The sequence below is a fragment of the Macaca mulatta genome, chromosome 13 (assembly GCF_049350105.2).
Source record: "Macaca mulatta isolate MMU2019108-1 chromosome 13, T2T-MMU8v2.0, whole genome shotgun sequence".
NCBI classification, from domain to species: Eukaryota; Metazoa; Chordata; class Mammalia; order Primates; family Cercopithecidae; genus Macaca; species Macaca mulatta.
The window spans coordinates 94,251,148-94,257,537 of record NC_133418.1 but is presented as its reverse complement, the minus strand read 5'-3'; the positions used below and the strand labels follow the sequence as shown (position 1 = coordinate 94,257,537).

The following is a 6,390-nucleotide window of genomic DNA, read 5'->3' as shown; positions in this document are numbered from 1 at the left end:
GGGATGGTGGGTACTGCTCTGACGTATGCAGTTTGAGGTTCTGGCAGACTGGAGACTCAGATTTGTGATTCTCTGCAGAGATGACACTCATGGGGACAGGTGTGGTCAGAAGGGCCCTGTTAAGGGAGGAGGTGGAGTGGAGCCATGGTTCCTCACTGCTCCACTGGCAAGCTCAGCTCCACCCTGAGAAATTCATCACAGCTTGTGTTGTGAGGATCCCTCTCTGGAGCTGCTTCCTCCCCAAATCTGTATGTTGAAATCCTAGCATGGTATTCACTAATGTGATGGCATGCAGAGGTGGGAGGTGATTAGGTCACAAGGGTGGGGTGGAGCCTTCATGAATAGAATTAGTCCCCTCATAAAGGAGACACTAGCGAGACCTCTTACCCCTTCAGCCATGTGAGGACACAGTGAGGAGATGGCCACCTCTGAGCCAGGAAGTGGGTCCTCAGCCAACACTGAATCTCCCTGGATCTTGGATTTCCCAGACTCCAAAACCGTAAGAAGTAAATGTGTGTCATTTAAGCCAACCAGTCTGTGGCGTTTTTGTTGTAGCAGCCCAAACAGGCTACGACAATCTCCCTAAGCGCATTGCTTACCTGAAAAGATGTGTCCTTCAGGGGCACGGTGATGGCCACCACTGCTTCTCAGGCACAGAGGGGCAGAGGGCCAGGCTGGGCCTGAGTCACATGGAATAATTTTGTCTCTTGTTCCTCTGAAGCATTCCTGGAGGATGGGGTGGGGTGGGGCTGAGTCATTTGAGCCCCTCCAGCAGATGGTGGAGGGCAGTGAGTCACAGCTCTGGTTCTCAATCAGAAGCAGAGTAGAGGCCTGAAGAGAATGCATTGATGGCCAGGTCTGCGATGCCCAGCTTGCTGGTAACTGTCTCTTAAACAATGACAGTTGTGGCTGCCACTGTGGAAAGCTTCACTGTTGAGACTTTCCCATGTGTTTCCTCACTGGATCTCAGTTTCTAATTATACCTTCCTTTGTGTGGATATTTGATGGTCGCATCCACACTGGGCTCTGTGGGAGCAGGGACTGGCCCTAGTTTTGCTCATCGTCAGATCTTTGGCATCCAATCCATTTAAAATGGAAGACTGAATGAACACATTAATGAACGGCTCCATTTGGTGTGAAATTTTAATATAAACTATGTGTATGTATAACCTATTTATAAACATTTACATGCTATTTCATATATGGAAAAATAAGAATACAGCAGACATGAAAATTGAGCTTGCCACCTAGAAACAGAGGCTGGGGATTCCTGGGTGATAGGAAAATATATTTTCACTTCATGTGTTCCTCTCTCCCCTCCATCATCTTACTTTTACAATCAGCAAAAAAGGTTTACAAAGTAGATTATACTAATCGCATTGTTCCACAACTCTCTCTTCCACTGAACCCAATATGGTGGGTATCTTTGGTGTCTGTCAGGCTGGCCTTGATTTTGCATCCTTATGGGCTGCTGATCCACGTTCCAGCTCTCTTGGAGCCCACTCTCTGTTGGGTGGACTCCACACTTGGGTTTGGGGATGCTGGTTTGCCCCTCACCTCTTGGGTGCTGTATAAGTTTCTTGAGGAAACATGGCCTGCATTACAGCTGGCTGGGATCTGGCTCTTAGAAGCGGACGAGGTGGGGAAGTGGCAGAAGTGAGTGCTGTCCTGAGGACCCCAGACAGATGAAAGATGCAGTCCAGGCTGAGTAAGGGGAGAGGTCAGAGTCTAGTAGAGCCAGAAAGCTGTGGGGTGGTGTGCACTGTGTGCTGGATGATCCTGGTGGGCAGGCTGGGGCTTACATAAAGAGGGAGGACTCTGTCTAGCTAGGCCTCTTGGTCCCTGATGCCAATGATGGTTTTTTTCAGAGGCTCAACAAATCCAGAGCCAGCCTTTTCTGCCAATTTATCCTCCTGCAGACCCTAGACAGGATCCGGATCTCCCAGCTTTTGTCCAAGGAAGCTGCAGGCAGAAGACAGTGGATGTGCTTGAGAAACTTTGACTTGGGAGTCACAAGACTGTATCCAGTCTCGGCTCTGCTAGTTACTCATGCAACCCCTCTGAGCCCTGTTAAATTGAACTAAATTTGGCCTGAGGCTGCCTTCCTACTTTGAGTTCCTACATAGCAAACTGCAACTTAACTTTGTATGTAAACAAACTGCAACTTAATGAAGAGTATATTCCTGTAAAAATATCTGTGTTTCAGCCAATTAGAGCAGCTGAACTTTAGCCAATCACAGGCTACCAACTGATCAGATCATGTCCTTATTAAGGCAAATGCCCAGCTGTAATCAATCAAGTGTTTTCTGTGTGTCACTTCCTTTTTTCTATCTGTAAATACTGCCTGCTCACGTTGCTAAGTATAGCTCTCTGAACCTCTCCTTGTTCTGAGTACTGCCCAATTTGTGAATTATTATTTGTTCAAATACTCTGCTCAATTTATCTAATTTTTTTCTCTTACCAGCCCAAATTGACTTCCATTATATCAGGTTTTAGGATATATTCACTTAATAGCATGCAAAGTGGTTTCACATGATTATTTTAATTTTCCTTTCTATGTTTATTCCCCCTGTTTCTTTGTTATTTGTGTCTTCTTTTTCATTTCTCAATTTACTCTTTTCAAAGGATCACATTTTGGATTTATGTATTGGTCCTATGTTTCTCTGTTATTAATTACTTTGTTTTTATATTTTCCTTCCTGCTGTTTTTCCTTTTCTTTCTGAATTGAATCTTATTCACCTGTTTTATATTTTTTTAACTGATATATCTGTCAAGGATTATTAATTTTCCTCTGAGCACTGCTTTATTTATATGCTTATTGGATTTAACATGTGTACTTTTTCTTTAATACACATAGTTAATTCTATTTGTTTCTATTTTCCCCTTTAACCTAAGAGTAATGAGTTTATTAATTTAGAAAGGAGTTTATTAATTTTCAGATGAAAGGAATGTTTTCAGGATATTGTTATTCATTTTTAATTTTATTACATTTATTGTGACTAGAGAACATCACCTATATTATTTATTGAGGTTCCCTTTGTGGCTTAATGTAAGGCTTTCATGAGTGCTTATCTTCACTTGGCATTGAAAAGGTGTGTTCTCTATTATTAAGGTACAGTACTTGCCCTATGATCTTACTAAGGTTGACTATAACTTGACCTGTTTCTTTTTGTTTGTTTTCTTGATCTGCCCTAGACCAAGACATAAATTTAAATCTCTTGTTATGGGTGTTTATCAATTTCTCCTGATTTTTTCCATCATTCTTACTGTATAAAATTTGCTACTGTGTTGACTGCATGTTCATAATTCTTACATCTGAGTTGTGGATCATAACCCTTGGCATTATAAAGTGTCTTTGTCTTGTATAGTGATTTCTGAATCCTCCCTTTCCTTACATTAACTTCGTGATTCTTGATTTTTTTCTTCCTGGCATTTACCGAGTGTAACGCTGTCCGTTCTTCCATTTCCAGCCTTCCTGAATCATTTGGTTTTAGGTGTGCCTTTTGTACGGTGCACAGAGTTGGGTTTTGCTCTGTGAGTCTATCCGAAATCTTTTTAAGAGGTGAATTTAGCTCATTTACATTTATAGATATGACAAATACATTTGTTTAGGGTTTTGTCATATAATTTTTTTTTTTTTTTTTGAGACAGGGTCTCACTGTTGCCCAGGCTGGAGTGCAGTGGCCCAATCTCAGCTCACTACAGCTTCTGCCTCCCGAGTTCAAGCAATTCTCCTGCTTCAGCCTCCCAAGTAGCTGGGATTATAGGAGTGCCCCACCATGCCTAGCTAATTTTTGTATTTTATTTTTATGTTTATTTTTATTTTTTCCATAGAGACAGGGTTTCACTATGTTGGCCAGGCTGGTCTTGAACTCCTGGCCTCAAGTAAACTACCTGCCTCAGCCTCCCAAAGTGCTGGGATTATAGGTGTGAGCCACCACGCCTAGCTTTGTCATATAATTTTATATCATGTTTCTTGTTTTTACTTTTAATTTTTACTTATCTTTTAGTTTTTTACCCCGTGGCTTTTATTATATTATTTATTCTTTCTTTATTCTTTTATTTATTATTTTATTCTTTTTCCTTTTGGCCTTGTTTCTTTTGTGTGTGTGGTTCTTCTCATGTTAAGAAAGTGAATTGTTGTTGTTTTTGTAGTATTTACCTTTAAGATTAAAGCTTTGTGTAATGGCCTTAGCTTTCCTTAGGCAGAATATATTAGTTCTCTTCTATAAATAAGAATAAAACTAGCATGCCTCCTTTTCCCTTTCCTCTACAATGCTCTCCTAGTTTATGGGATTATCTTTTTGCGTTTATCTTCACCATGTTAAATATGCATATACTTCTATTGCCTAACTATTCAGTTTTTTTCATTATCACATGTTACAGAGAAGGCAATTAGCAAAACTTACTTTGTTTCCAATATTTTTTTACCCCTCTTCTTCACCTAAAATAATTGTATTAACTATTATTGTCATAACTATATTTGTATAACTATATAATTGTATAACTATATATTGTTATATATATAATATATATACACATAATTGTATAACTATATATTGTCAATATATACATAATTGTATAACTATATATTGTCAACAGATATGTTTACATTTTGACTTGTGACTCACATCTGCATTTTTACTTTTGTTTTTACAGTCCTGCTCTTGAGTTTACAATAAACAGCTTCAAATAACATTATACCATTAAATAGTAGTGTAAGAAGCTCGGCACAGTATAATCCAATTTCCTTCCTCCCATTCTTTATGCTATTTTTTGTCATACATTTTACCTGTTGTAAAGAGACTTTTAAAAGGAACAAAAAGTCTTTTCTATTTACCCCAATTTTTACCAGTTCCAGCAATCTTCATTTCTTTGTGGAGATCCAAGTTTCCATTTGATATATTCCTTCTGCCTGCAAAAGTTCCTTTACAAGTTTTTATAGTGAATTCCCTCAGTTTTCTTTGCCTGAAAAAGCATTTATTTTGCTTTTGTTTTCAAAAACTGTTTTTGCTGGGTATAAAATTATGAACTGACAGGTTTTTGGTTTCCTGCCCCTGCCCTCCCCGACACTTTAAAGATGTTTTTCTAGCTCTGGATTGCAGAGATTAAAAGTCTGCTGTAATTCTAATCTTTTACTCCTGTTTGCATGATACCCTCCTCTTTGGTTGCTTTCAAGATTTTATCTTTATCTTTGGGTTTCAGTGGTTTGACTATGATGAGCTTAATTTTTGTTTTGTTTTTATTTATTCTTGTTGGAGTTTGCTAAGATTCATAGAAATATGAATTAATTTTGGAGAGTTGCTTTTAATTAATTTTGGAAAGTTCTTGGACATTGTATATTCAAATAGTTCTCTTCTAGCCTCTCTTTCTTTTCTTCTTCTTTTTTTTTAAGCTGGAGTCTTGCTTTGTTGCCCAGGCTGGAGTGCAGTGGCACGATCTCAGCTCAGTGCAACCTCTGCCTCCCTGGTTCAAGCAATTCTCCTTCCTCAGCCTCCTGAGTAGCCGGGATTATGGATGCTACACCACCACGCCCAGCTAATTTTTGTATTTTTAGTAGAGACAGAGTTTGACCATGTTGGCCAGGCTGAACTCGAATTCCTGACCTCAGGTGATCTGCCTGCCTTGGCCTCCCAAAATGCTGGGATTACAGGCGTGAGCCATGGTGCCCGGCCCTCCCTCTCTTTTTCTTCTGGGATCCCAGTGTTAGATCATTGATATGGATATCGTCCACAGCTTTTGGATGCTTTCCTCAATTGTTATTTTTATTGTTTCCATTTTTTGCCTCTTTGTGTTTCAATTTGGATAATTCCTATTGATTGACCTATCTTTAAGTTTACTGTTTCTTTCCTCTGTTGCATACAGTCTGCTTAAAAGCTTTCAAGAAATTCTGTGTCTTTTTTTTTTATTTTGGCATCTCTATTTGATTATCTTTTATAATTCCATCTCTGCTGAAATTCTCCATTTGTTTACAAAAGTTGTCCACCTTTTCCACTAGACCCCTTTCCACCAAATAATCGTAATTATTTTAAAGCCCCTGATAGTTTCAGCATCTGTACTGTCTCTGGGTCTGGTTCTGTGAATTGTTTTATCTCTTTACAATAGGTTGTTTATTTTCTGGCTTTTTTGTGTGTCTTGTAAATGTGTGTATGAGGGTGTCTTTGTAGTTTTAAAAATTGTGTTCCAAACACTGTGTATGAATTACAGTAAAGATTGAGGTAACCTGTGTTTATGCCAGGAAGTAGGTATCCCTCTGTATCTGCCAGGCTGTTCGTGTGGGGGGTTGAGTCAATTAAAATCAGTAGTTGTGCTGGGTTTTAGTTTTGCAGTTGTAATAACTTACTTTAGGGCAACACATACTTCAAATTCCTCCAGTGGTGGGTTGCTGCT

The 6,390-nt window shown here is 39.2% G+C and overlaps 1 protein-coding gene across 2 annotated transcripts in view; it reads right to left on the bottom strand.

Annotated features, from left to right (window-relative positions):
* Positions 1 to 1,129: 1,129 nt before the first annotated feature.
* The window catches only part of CAPN13 (calpain 13), a 150,815-nt gene continuing 145,554 nt past the window's right edge, over positions 1,130 to 6,390 (bottom strand). For both annotated transcript variants that reach the window (XM_077959781.1, XM_077959786.1), the window contains one exon: positions 1,130 to 1,962. The gene's annotated coding sequence lies outside the window, so the exon portion shown is untranslated. The remainder of the gene's footprint in view (positions 1,963 to 6,390) is intronic.